Raw genomic sequence first — 12,601 nt, forward strand, 5'->3', positions numbered from 1 at the left:
GCTGGGTATGCTTTAGCTACTTGTACAAGTGTAGACCTTTCTTGTTGCTTGTTTCTTTTCAAAAATAATTTAATTTTATTTCTTAGAGCCTTTCATAGACTACAGTAAAATCAGTAGACTTCTAGAGACTCTAATAATCCCTTGTAAAAAAAACCCCTCAAAACATGACTTTCACATTTCAGACAGACTTCAGGAAAAGCAGCTTTAGTTGGAAAAGCAGAAGATAGTCAACGATGTTATGGAAAAGGTAAAGAGCCACAAACCAGATTTTGGAATATTACCCTTTGCACTCCATGCAATGTTGTGCAACAGGTGAGCCTTTCTCTTGGTCAGTCTTGTGTATGTTAACAATGTAAATCCACTTTATTGCAATATTAAAGGAAACCCTTCTCTTATAATTGAGAGGTCTGAAGGATGGGACCAGTACATTTTGTTCAGTTCTGTTGTCCAGACTCTGGAGGGTCCCGAGCCCCATGGGAGCTTCTGAGCTCTCTTTGTTTTGTTAACTTCAGAGGGTGCTGGGGGGGAAGTTGCAGTGACTGGCAGAAGTTAGTCCTTGTAAAGCCTTGGAAACAAACAGGAATTCCATTTTTTGAGTTTAAGTCAGCCATCCTGCTGTTGCCAAACCTACAAGCAGAAGGAAATGTGGATGTAAAAAGCAGCACGTATATACATATTAATGCTTCCAGTACAACATCCCCCATGCCTGAGGACAGTAAGTGCAACTGAGGACATAGTGAGGTTTACAAGAGTACCTCACATGTTGAGATGCTTTATAGTCCCCCCTGTGAATAGCCTAGCGAAAACCATATGTGAAATATAAATATACTGGGACTTAAAAATGGAGCTGCATTCCAGCCTTTTAAGTTAATTTTGTAACATGCTGCATCTGAGGGCTTAATGTGTGTTGTATCCAATGCTAGCTGAATACTGCAGGGCTTAATAAATGCAGTGTGTACTGGAGACACCAGAGGGTCTGATGGAAGACGTGAGAGGAGGAGAAGATGGTGGCGGAAATAGCACATTTTAGTGAAAGAACAAATCCGGTTTGAACTAACTGCGTGCTTGCTTCCTTCAGTCCAAAGGCAACAATGAACTCCCGTTGTCATGCTGAGTCAGTTGGCAGTGACTCACTTTATCAGTCTCAAAATTGTCCAGCATTTCATCAGAACTGGATTACACAATGGGTTTTTCCTTTTCCCCCTTTTTTTTCCCAATACACTTTTAGTATTAATAGGCCTGTAAATCATCTGATGTTAACATGTTTCCTCATTAACTTCTACTTTTTTAATTATAAGATTAATAATCATAGAACTTCCCAAAGAGGGAAGTACAGTAATCCCAACTTGACTTGAAATTCTCAAGGAAAAGCTTTCGTAGTTATGTGATTCTCTTGGTTAAAAATAAGTTAAAGCCTTTTGTTGCTTTCCACAGGATATTGGCATAGCTAACATATGCTCACAATTGTTCAGCTGAGGTATGTGTTCTCTATTGGGTGTGGAGAGAAAACTTGTATGTGGAAACAGCAGCCAATATATCAAAGTTGAATTTTTCTCTCCAGCATGACTTTTTTTGGGTTTTTTTCTGCAAAAGCCTATTGGAGGAAACACTCAAATGCAGTATAGTATCCACTGAAACAGTGCACACAAATGATGTGATGTATTTTATGGGTGCATTTATCCCTTGAACACAAAAAGACACATTACCTAAAATGCAAAGTGTGTGATTCTGCACTTAAAATCAAGAACATCTTCACAGTCTCTGTAGTTTGTGAAAAAAATTAGCTCTATGAGGCTTTATATCTAACTCTGCATATTGGTGCACTTCATTGGATTCTTTGATTTTAACACCTATGCTGTTACACAGTTTCAATGAAAGCAATATGAATAAACTAAAAATGTGATGCTGAGTTGGCTGGACAGCAATGCATCTGCTCTAAAATCCAGCATTTCTAAGTTCAGCCATCTTGTCTGCCCTAATTTAACATCTGTATTTTCCACCTGCATGATTAAATTAACTGCATTCAATCAAATCCATTTTTTAATCACATATTGAAAGCAAAATATGTATCTTCAGTTTTTAATCTTAGAATTTTCGAGATACCTGGAATATGTTCAATGCCTGTCCCAATGTTGACATCTTATCCTGGGTTTAATCCTTTCCGTCTGTGTTTCGAATCCATCCTGGTGGCTATGAAATGGAAAGCTTCCAAGAGTCTTTGAATAATTTTTTAATTTTGTTCTTCAGTGGTTCTAGTTCTTTGTTGTTAATTAGATCAAACCACATTTCCACTGAGGCTGTAATGGTAGTGTCATCAGCCTGTAATCTGTCAAGTCCCTCTGAAACCTCCTTCAACTGCTTTTGTAAATTTAGTACCTCTCTGTAAAGTTCCTTGCAGAGAAAAATGTGTGCTATTTTTTGATCAAAGTCCTTCTTCTTCTCAGTGCAAATTTCAAGACACTTGTTGATGCAAACAGAATCACGTGCTCCTGAGAGGAACACTGAGTGTCTTTGGGAACCGGGGGCACTTTGTCTCCCAGGTTACCCTTTTTCACTCAAGTTATCCAGCCTGCTGGTGATAGCAGATTTGTCTTTGGGCTCTATAGGTACAGGTTTGGAAAAGTTTGGCTGTTCCTTTTTCACTTAGTGTGGCTGAAATACAGCACTGAGCAGCCATATATCAGAAGCAGAAGAAAGAGTTTTAAACATTCTTGTTTCAATTTTTTTTTTTCTGTCTAACCAAATAGTAAAGACAGCTTTCGCATGCACTTCTCATTGCTGGATGGTATCTTTGGTAACTGCACCAATACCTGTGGTTTCCATTTTTTAATAGCAGCATACAAAGACATACATTTCATTGTAAACTTGTGGTCATTAGGAGTTCGTTTGTCATGGTCAGATAGCCAACCTGCACTAATGCTGTTACTTTTTCTTTTATTATCCTCCTGTTTTTTCTGTTGGAGATTCTTGTAGTGGACAGCTGAATTTAAAAGTCTCTAAAATAAATGTTTCAATCATTGCTATCAAGTGCTCCTTTTGTATTCCACTGAAGGCAATATCATTAAGATGAAATAAGGTTGCATCTGTCTTGTTAAGCAGAGCTTTTCTTTACAGCATAATCAACTGGTAAGCTTGTTTCTGGGTCTTCAAGACACAAAGGTGTCTAATGTTTAAGAGCATCTAGGAGGCTTGGAACACAGATTTAAATCATCATTACAGCTACATTTAATAACAATAATGACAGCATTAAAACATCTCACTTTCAGAATCATCAAACTCATCAGAGTCCTGCTTCAGTAGTTTCACTTAAAAGAACAATTCATCTTGAAGAGTCCACAAAAATGAATTATGTGCATTTTTTGAGTTGGACACGAAGTCATCCTAACTTTTTGAACAATTTTGACAATGCCTACACTATACTGTTAAGGAATTATGTTAGGATCTGTTACTTTGGTACATGCATAAACCTGTTGCTTTCTTGTACTTCTCTTGAAGTCAGATAAATGAATATTTTTATGTGTCTTAACCATTAAGCTCCAGTTTGTAATATTGGTATCTTTAATATTAACAGTAGAGCAAAAAGCCTGCAGTCTGAATTTAACAGTTAAGATGGAAAACCTGTGTGAGAGCCTTGGCTTTTGTTAGACTTGTTATAGACTACTCTGATTACTTAATGGAAGTTACTTAATACAAGTATTGTATGTTCATGTTCAAAACTTGATTAGTTTATTACTTTCTTTTTAGCATCATTTGGAAAATTATTCCATTGACTATCAGCATCTCTCTCACCAAGCCCTGAAAGTGCTTGACTTGAAAGAGTTTGTTTTTTGCTGTCTTTTAAGAGGGACAGAACTCCTTTACTCGTGCCACTTCCCTGTTGAGTCTTAAAATGTTTAAGTTTCTCATTTGCAGATAGAAAATAGAACCTGATTTTTTTCAAGGATCTCTTCTTCCTATTCTTTGTTATTTTCATGTAAACATTTCTAAGTGTCAGATCCTGAATAGTCAGCACTGGATTGTTTCTGTATCTGACATTGTAAATATAGGTAACATGACTCACGGACTCTTCGTCAAACTATGTATAAGTAACCCCTACAGCAAAATGTAATAACATCTTCCCTAGGTCTATTGTGAGGGGCTGAGCAGGCCATCTTTGGTCAAATGTATTTCTGCTTTTGAAACACCTCTAGTTTTGTCTGTCAGGACTCTGTCTCACCAATCACATCTGTGTGAGTTTTGGTTTGGTGTTTACATGGGCCAGCATGGGGAGCACCACTCTAAAAGCCAGTGCAACTCAGACACTTTCAGTTGCAGAGAAAAGAAAAATATGCCAATTTATCAGTACCATACAATTTGTGCTGCTTTTGTTCATATTTATCATATTTAGTGGTTCTCAAAGGTTCATTGCCTTTTTTTTTGCCTCTGGGGATTTTTTTGTTTGTTTTTTCAGTCTCTCTCAGAGCTGCAAAGTAGTGTGCATCCATGTGTCAGTAGTGTGCAAGGCCTGGTTGGGTGAGGTTTTGAACAACCTGGTCTAGTGACAGATGTCCCTGCCCAAGGCAGGGGGGTGGAACTGGATGATCTTTGAGGCCCCTTCCAACCCAAACCATTCCATGATGCTATGATTACCCTCTCTATGCAATCTTAGGTGTAGTTTAAACGAAAATATGGCTGACAAGTAACTATTTGAACTGTTTATTGATGTTTTCTCAAAGATGGAAGTGCATATACTGCTTTAAGAGTGAGAAGGACATATCGGGTACTGCAGGAAATTCCAAGAAGCTTCCTGTGGGTTTAAAGTGTGGCCACAGTGGGAGAAATGTGTGGAGTGGTAACTGTGTGGGATGGTTGGCTCTTTATCCACCAAGTCCTTCCTTGTCCCCACAGGGATTGTCTTAGGCCCAGAGCTGTGCTTAGAAATTCCCAGGACTTGATCTAATCTTGAGTGCATGTGAGACAAGCGAGGACTGAAAGGCTGAGTTGGCAGGGAGGAGTTGGAAAATGAAGGTGCTAAGAGGAACAGGGAAAAGGCTGCAACCTAGCCAAGGTATTTTACTTTTTTATGTAAAAAATATGGGGGTTTTATGTTTTTTTGCATGTACTTTTTTAATTACATGCCACAATCCACTACCCTTCCCACACGTGTGCAGATTTCCATGATAAGCCTAAAGACTGCTCTAGGAAATACTTTTTTAGCCCAAGTAGTATTGCCTAGGAATTTTTTTTTGAGCAGAAGGATTTCAGTTCAAAGTAAAACCTGTGATGTTAGGGGTGGTTATGGCTATTCTTAAAACACTTAAGTAATTTCTGGCCTTTTAATTGTGACAATTGAGTAATTCATGGTACAATGTTTTACCTCCAGCTTTATGGTCTGCCTTTTTTCAAACTGCCACAGTTTTCAATCTGCTTCCTAGTCTTTAACCTAACTACTTTTTAGCTGTTCAAAAACAAACTGGAAACATCTTCTTTTACTCTAGTAGGAAAGGTTTTTTTTTTACTCCTTGAGGAGACTGAGATAACTTTATGCACTTTTCCCTTATTTTATTCCCCATTTTGCCTGTTTTGTTCCTTGATGGCTTTCATTCTTTGATCAATTCCACCAATTTTAATTGGAATTTTTTTCCTGTCTTCTCTTGTGATAAAAAGATATTTTCAAGTAATCTCTTTCTTTAGGCCCAGTGGTAAAAGGGCTGTCTTTGGGAATTTGGACATCTATTTTCCATTAAAATGAATGGAATGAAGTGTTAGTGTCTGGCAGGGATTTGAACACCTTTGAGCTATTGTGAAGTAAGTATTCTCATTCCTCTGAAAGTGAAGTCTTGTTGTAGATAGGGATGGCTAATCTTAAGCTTTGAGACCTGTGGATGGTGTTGTAACATGAATGTGGATAGAACCTGTAAGTCAGATTTTTGGGCTCTGTTTGTCTTGCACGTAACTTTTCTCAGAGTAGTCTGTAGTTATCCCAAAGAACTTCCAGCATCATTAAGTACCTAACACTAAAAATTCATAGCAATTGTTATATCTTGTCTGCTCCAGAAAATGATGTAATTTATCACTTATCTTCATATTTTGAAACAGGGGTCAGACTGAGTTGACTTGTAGCAGTATGGGGAGCTGGTGCTTTTGTTCCCTGGTGGTTGACTTCTTCTGCTCCAAAATTACAGCTTTAATTTAGGATGTAAAAAGCTTGTAGCCTGCTTGACTGTGAGGTTCTAATTAAAGATTGCATTAGATGTGAGCTGACACTTGTTTGTTTCCAGTCAGTCTCCTAATACAAGAATTCTTGGCTGTGTCAAGCAGTGTTGACTTTGAAGACTATTGTCAGTCATTTAAATGTAGAAACTATTTACTGCTTTACTGTTTTTTTCTCAAGAAATAAGGCAGGAAAAAGAAGAGATAATCCTGTTATGTAGACCTTCAGCACTGTCACATTTTGATACTTGGAGACCAGAGTACTGTTTATATTGAAACAGGAATTTGGGAGAGTAATGCCCCAAAAATTATCTTCATTATAACCCTGTGGCTACTTCTCTCATACCTGTTTTAAAGATGCTTACATGAGCTGCACATGGCACCTACACAGGCAGTCCCAGCTCTCGTGACTGAGAATAACTGTGCTGCATCAGGTAACCATTAACAGCTTGCTCACAGTTTGCCCCCATAATCCCATATCTGAGAATCCTCAGTGAATTTTTATGGTACATTGCAGCTTTACTCTGGGAATCCCTAGGAATTTCAGGCTGAAACCCATTTGCTTACTCAGTTGGATGGATGTGTGATGTATAGCTCGATATTTATGTCGGATTTCTATCAGACATAATTTTCTTCCCTTGCTTGGTGCCTGGCCCTCAAATGGTTTCCTGAAGCTGGTGAGAATAGCTCCTGAAGCTATTCCATTCAGCTGTAGTGGTAGTGCCATTGTTTTTGAAACAAAAAGTGTAAAGGTATACTGGCATTTATGGTTCTAACATCTGTGATGTTATCACAGTGTGCAAAAAAAAAAAATGTTGATGGATTCTGAGACTGCAACAGAGACTACTTAAAGTCATATTTATATCCTGATTCTTACCAATATTTTGTTGGCTTCAGGACAACTCAACAAATGGAACAGTAGGACAGCAAAGTACCAGTTAATATAAAGTTATCTTTATTCCAAATTCTGTTTATTTTGCTGAGTTTTTTTGTTGCATATTATCAAATGGTTTCACAATGTGACCTCTGACTTTGAAACAAAACAAATTAAATGTTAGTTAGTACTGATTAGTGCAATGTTAACATTGATTCTTTATTTACTCAAAAATCAGGAAATTAACGTTCCTCTGACAAACTTAATTATGCCTAATTGCACAGATATTACAAAGGGGATCTCTCATTATATAATCATAGATAATCCTGGTAGCAATACAAAATCTTACAGTTCTAGCTAATATTTGCAAAGAAAGTTATAGAAAAGGAGCCCTTTGACCATAAAATAGTATCTGACTTGGGCTTATTACAAAACCTGACTGAACAGTAGCATTGAAGTTGGGACACTTTGTTTCTATTATATCATTTTGAAAATATTATGTCACCTTGTTCTGTATGTTCTAGTTCTGTAGTGAAAGGCCCTTTTGTTCAAACACAGGCAAAATAAAAGAGTTGTTTGTCTATAGGATACCAAAGCTCATTTCTGTCCGACTTACACCACCACTAACCTTGCTAGATCTTCCAATTTTTGACAGGTTTGATAGAGAGAAAGGTTCTTATCTCTGTTCTTGTGTAAAATAAGACCTGAGGCTTAATTTTCAGTCATTACAACTTTTTGCTTTTAATTTCTTTGGCTTTAAATAATAAACTCTCTCATCTATTCCTTTCAAAATGAACTTCAATTAATACCTCAGGAAAAGAAATGCACCTCTAAAAGTGTCCTTTAAAATAGCTGAGCAAACTGTGTTCACTTTATCAAAAAATATTCTCCTTTAGGCTAAAACTAAAGGACTAATTGGACCCAGTCTAGTTTTTCTAATAGAACTTAGCTTATATAAAGTTAAAAAAAAAAAGAGACCAGAGCATTTCTTTTCTTTATTACATCTAGTACATCTTGGTTCTTTATTCTTCAGAAACATCTTTGATTAAATGTTTCAAAGGTGATGAATCCTGCCCACATACACACAAAAATAATCCTGAGGTGGTCTACACATAATCAAGGTTTGTGAACATGAAACTTTTATACCTAATGTTGGTGGCACTGCTGTTAGTAAAAAGGTTACATCCTTACTAGTGTTTCCTGTGTGTTTGATACAAGGCTCAGCAGTTAAGCTTGTTGTTGGAGTGGGCTTCTGAGGCTATCAAAGATAAATCTTTGCTTGATGTTTTACTCATTTCCATTGCTTTACTGAATGGTCTCACAATATTTAGTTAGCCCTTAAAGAGAATCAGGCACTTTTTTATAGTCACAGGTCAGAGCCACTTGGCCTAAATGTCCCCAAGTCCCTGGGCTTTATGTTTTCTGTTAACTGGCAGTGGGATTTTAGGGGCACATATCCAGAAACACTAAGCACAGGGACTGTGTGGGAATTTGGGCCAGCTGAAAACAGGTATGCTGAGATTTTGGGCTGAAATGCTTCTAAGTGAGAAACAAGCCTAAGAGGTTTTAGCAAAAGTCCAGCTTTTTCAGTAACTTAAAAATTCAGTTTGCCTGGTAAATGGATTAGTTTACCCTTGCCTAGAATACATGAAGAAAAATCTCATAGAGGAACTTTCTCACAAGGACTGAGTTTGAGGAAAATCCTACATCCACTGAAGGGATGTCATGGTGAAGTATTAGATGAATAATGGCACATAGTGTTGCTTCTTTCAAATAGTACAGCATTATTGTACATACTATGACTTTTTTTTGGTCATATATCCTTAGCTTTAAGAAAATACATAAAGAAATTTCTAGTTTTAAAAACTGCGTTAAAAAGATTTTAAAATATTTCTTACGATAATAGAGATTTTAAAAAAATCCTCTGGCTTTTTAAGATAACTGCATAACTTTTAGAGCCTAGTGAAGAGATTTTGGATGTCTGAAGTTTCAACACTGTTTGCCTTTTTTTTGTAGAGGAGGTTTTGTCCACTTCATGTATAGTCAATAAAAGAGTAAAAATTTCCATCATTATACATCTGATACACTTAAATTGCATTTTTGTTTTTATTTTTCCAGAAATGGCTATTCATTTGGGGGGCAGTATTCTCAGATGTGATATTCTAAACCAGGAGATAATTACCTCTTGAATGAGTAGCATCTTTGAAAATGCTGACATAAATATTTTCCAGGTAGAATGGATTCATGCTGATAGGCTTATGAAAATATTCAGTTGCACCCAGAGGGTAAAATAAAAGATTCCAAAATATTGCTAGTGATGTGTCTCACATTTTTCCCCCAGCTAGATCAGATCTTCATTCATGATAAACTTAGTGCATCTCAACTGTTACGGCAATCACTAGAGTCGCAGAAGTTTGTGTTGCTTTGTTGGCTGTTTTCCCACTATATTCTACTATTTAAACAAGGTAAAAGTAGAAATGGTGGCCACTTTGAGCTACAAAATTTTCACTATGCTTCATGTCTGAAATCATTATGACAACAATCAATAGTCTGCATGCTCCTTAACTTTATGTGGCAAAAATAGAAATATTTGATAGTCATCCTGGTTATCTGGTAGAAGAGAGTGATGAATGTGCCTCCTGATTTGTTTGTTACCAAAGCTCCTTTCGTGTGATAAACCTACTTTTTACTATTTGTTATTCAGTTTGGGATGGATTCAGTGTGGATTTTCATAAGTAATTCATCAAATTTCTAGTCCTTAGGTGTTGGCTGAATTGCAACATCTCTCTATGATGGAATCAGAGGTTACCTTTGGGAACTGTATAGTTATATAATAGAGGGTGCACCATACAATGCAGTGGGCTTTGTAACAAGATCTGACTTCATTCTAACTCCACAGCTTGCATGAGGGCCTAGCACCTTAGCTCAACAGCTAAATTGGTCACTAATGGCCTGCCCAGGCAAATAAAGGTAATATCCCAGCACCCCTGTAAGTGGAGAGCATGAGCATATATGTACAGCCAAGGCTACACCTAACTGCACCTTGTTAGTGGTTAAATAATTGCAACACAATCTACACATCCAGGACAGAAAGACAATAACACGTGGACATCCCAAGTTCATGTGCATGTATGTCTGAGGGATTTTTGTATGGTTTTGGTTTTTGAATTAGAAAGTCATATGTTGGTTACGATACTGTCTTGTGGAGTTGATCAGAAGTCTCAGTCCCTGTAGGTGGTGATTAATATACACCACTGTTGATGAGTATAAAAGCAAGGGATTGGCCTTGCTGGGACAAAATTTGTTATGTTGTGAGATCTCTCTCTAACAATTTACTGATGCAGCAGTAGTGTTTAGCCAACACTGGATGACATGGGAGGACTGAGGATTATGCCACAGAAACACCATTTTGCAGCCTTAATGCAAGGTGGACCGGGGAAACAGTCATTGTGCAAAGTGTTCCTCCACTGAAGTACACGTAGTGTCATCACAAAGGAAAGTGGGTACTTGGTACACACTACTTGCACACAGATTTACACAAACCTGTTTAAACTGTTGGAGACATGTCAGCTTTTCATCTGGTTTATTATTCAAGACATTCTGAGATTAAAAAAAAAAAAAAAAAAAAACAACAAAAAGAGAGAAAACAGTAGAAAAGCCAGTTCTGGTTCAGTAAGTGCATCCCAGTTGTGCCAATCAGCTGGGGTGTCTGAGAGACTCATCCATAGAGTCAACATAGCCTGAACTTCTGATCAGGAAAAGCTAACATCCCAGTCTCACTTTCTGTTCTCCAACAGGGTGATTAACTTTTTCCTTTTATTTTTTTTTTCTCTATCTGTAAAATGAGAATGACAGTAGTTTTGTTGCCAAAGGAGGTAGTGAGATTTGATTTGCTTATGATTACGTGCACCTGAAATATGGTATGATGGACCAAAGTTGCTCTATTAAAGGAAAGTATTACTTATCTGGAGGTCTGGCAGTAAGTAGTGACTGCTGAGATGGGAGAACAATTGAGATTCTCTGCATATTGAAAGGCACCAGAAGTGCAATGTATTGCCCCTTTCCTGTCCTCAGCATCATCACCAGTAAATCTGCAGGAATAAAGAGCTTTGTGAGGTCTTTCTATGCTTTTTGTTGGCCCCTGCTGATGTAAATCAAACATACTGTCCTCCTGTTATCTTCAGGTTTAAAAAAACCTATTTTTAATCACTTCATACAGGTATCTAATTTGAATCAGCCTGCCACACTGCAGGACTCTTGAGCTTTTTTAATTGGCATCTCTCTCATTACATTTGCACAAAGTTGCAGGGACACTGCAGGACACCAGTAGAGACATGTGAATCACCAATCCTGTTGGGCTGGCAACAAGATGGTGTGATGGCACCAGGGGAGCCTCAGAGACCCGTGTATGTGGTTAAGGGGACTGAGTGGAAGCAATCAAGTTCAGACATGTTGCTGTGACTGTTTCTAGGTCCTGCCTATACCATCGGAAACAGAATTGTGATGGAAGCTTGCCTGGGATTTTTAACAGCAGTATGATGTTAAACCAGCCTGGTTTCTAGGAACAGTTCCTGGGATTCTGGTAATGCAGAGCTCCCTGAAGGTACTAATGGAAATGTCGTAGGGCAAATATGTGAAGTACATCAAAAGCAGTGTTTTAGCCTATCACATGGATATGCAAGGTACCCAACCAGTTCATGGAGTCAGTCTCACTTAAATTCCTTAAGCATTTGAAAATCAACCCTTAGGTATCTGCTAAGAGTCTAATTTTTATTTTTTTTTTTCTGAAGGAAGTAGTACTCTTATCCTCAGACATGTTTATATGATGCCGTGACTCCTTTTCCAGTTTTGGCTGCCAACAAGATATGTCTAAACTTAGCATGTTGGTGTGCCTGGAGACATAAAGTGGAGAGGAGAGACTAGAGCAGTCTAGAATATGTTATATGGCACTGAAGTACCTTCCTTCCCTCTCCGTCCGTCCCTCATCCAGGATCTTGTCATTTGCAACAAAGTATTTCACACTTCTGGTGGGTACTTTGGTTTTCTCTATTTTCCCCTTACTATTGACAACCAGGGCTCTGCAGCTCTCTGGCAGAACCGGAGATGGGTATTCCAGCTGCACCAAACACGACAATTTTTGACATACTGTCTTCCTGGTGCTAGTATATTTTTTATTCTTTTGGAGGCTTTGCTAGAGGGATTAGAGCTCTTTTGTCTCCCTAATGACAATTGCTAGAAACCAACTCTGAACTAAGAAGACAAGTTGGTAGAAAAAAACAGGAGCATCATCTGTAGGGTAGACCAGCATTGCTTGTCCTTGAATTCAGGATGGATAGTGCAGCCTTTTACTAAGCCAGCCGGGAGCCCTCTGTTCCAGCCTCTTTCTTGTGGGGTGACACCATGCATGGCCTAACCAAAATTTGGTGTCTCTGCCATGAGAGATGTACGATCCTGGCACATGACAAGGGCTTGCTTGTCTGTTCTCCTGCATAGCCAGGCACAGGCCAGCCTTGTGACTGCCATGCAGACCCTCAC

The 12,601-nt window shown here is 38.1% G+C and overlaps 1 protein-coding gene across 1 annotated transcript in view; it reads left to right on the forward strand.

The window, feature by feature from the left end:
• Window positions 1–256: 256 nt before the first annotated feature.
• ZBTB20 (zinc finger and BTB domain containing 20) overlaps window positions 257–12,601 on the forward strand; it is a 460,332-nt gene continuing 447,987 nt past the window's right edge. The window contains exon 1 of the mRNA XM_088051419.1: window positions 257–312. The gene's annotated coding sequence lies outside the window, so the exon portion shown is untranslated. The remainder of the gene's footprint in view (window positions 313–12,601) is intronic.

The sequence above is a fragment of the Pseudopodoces humilis genome, chromosome 2 (genome assembly GCF_049639895.1).
Source record: "Pseudopodoces humilis isolate 2021_Gansu_Grassland_sample_001 chromosome 2, ASM4963989v1, whole genome shotgun sequence".
NCBI classification, from domain to species: Eukaryota; Metazoa; Chordata; class Aves; order Passeriformes; family Paridae; genus Pseudopodoces; species Pseudopodoces humilis.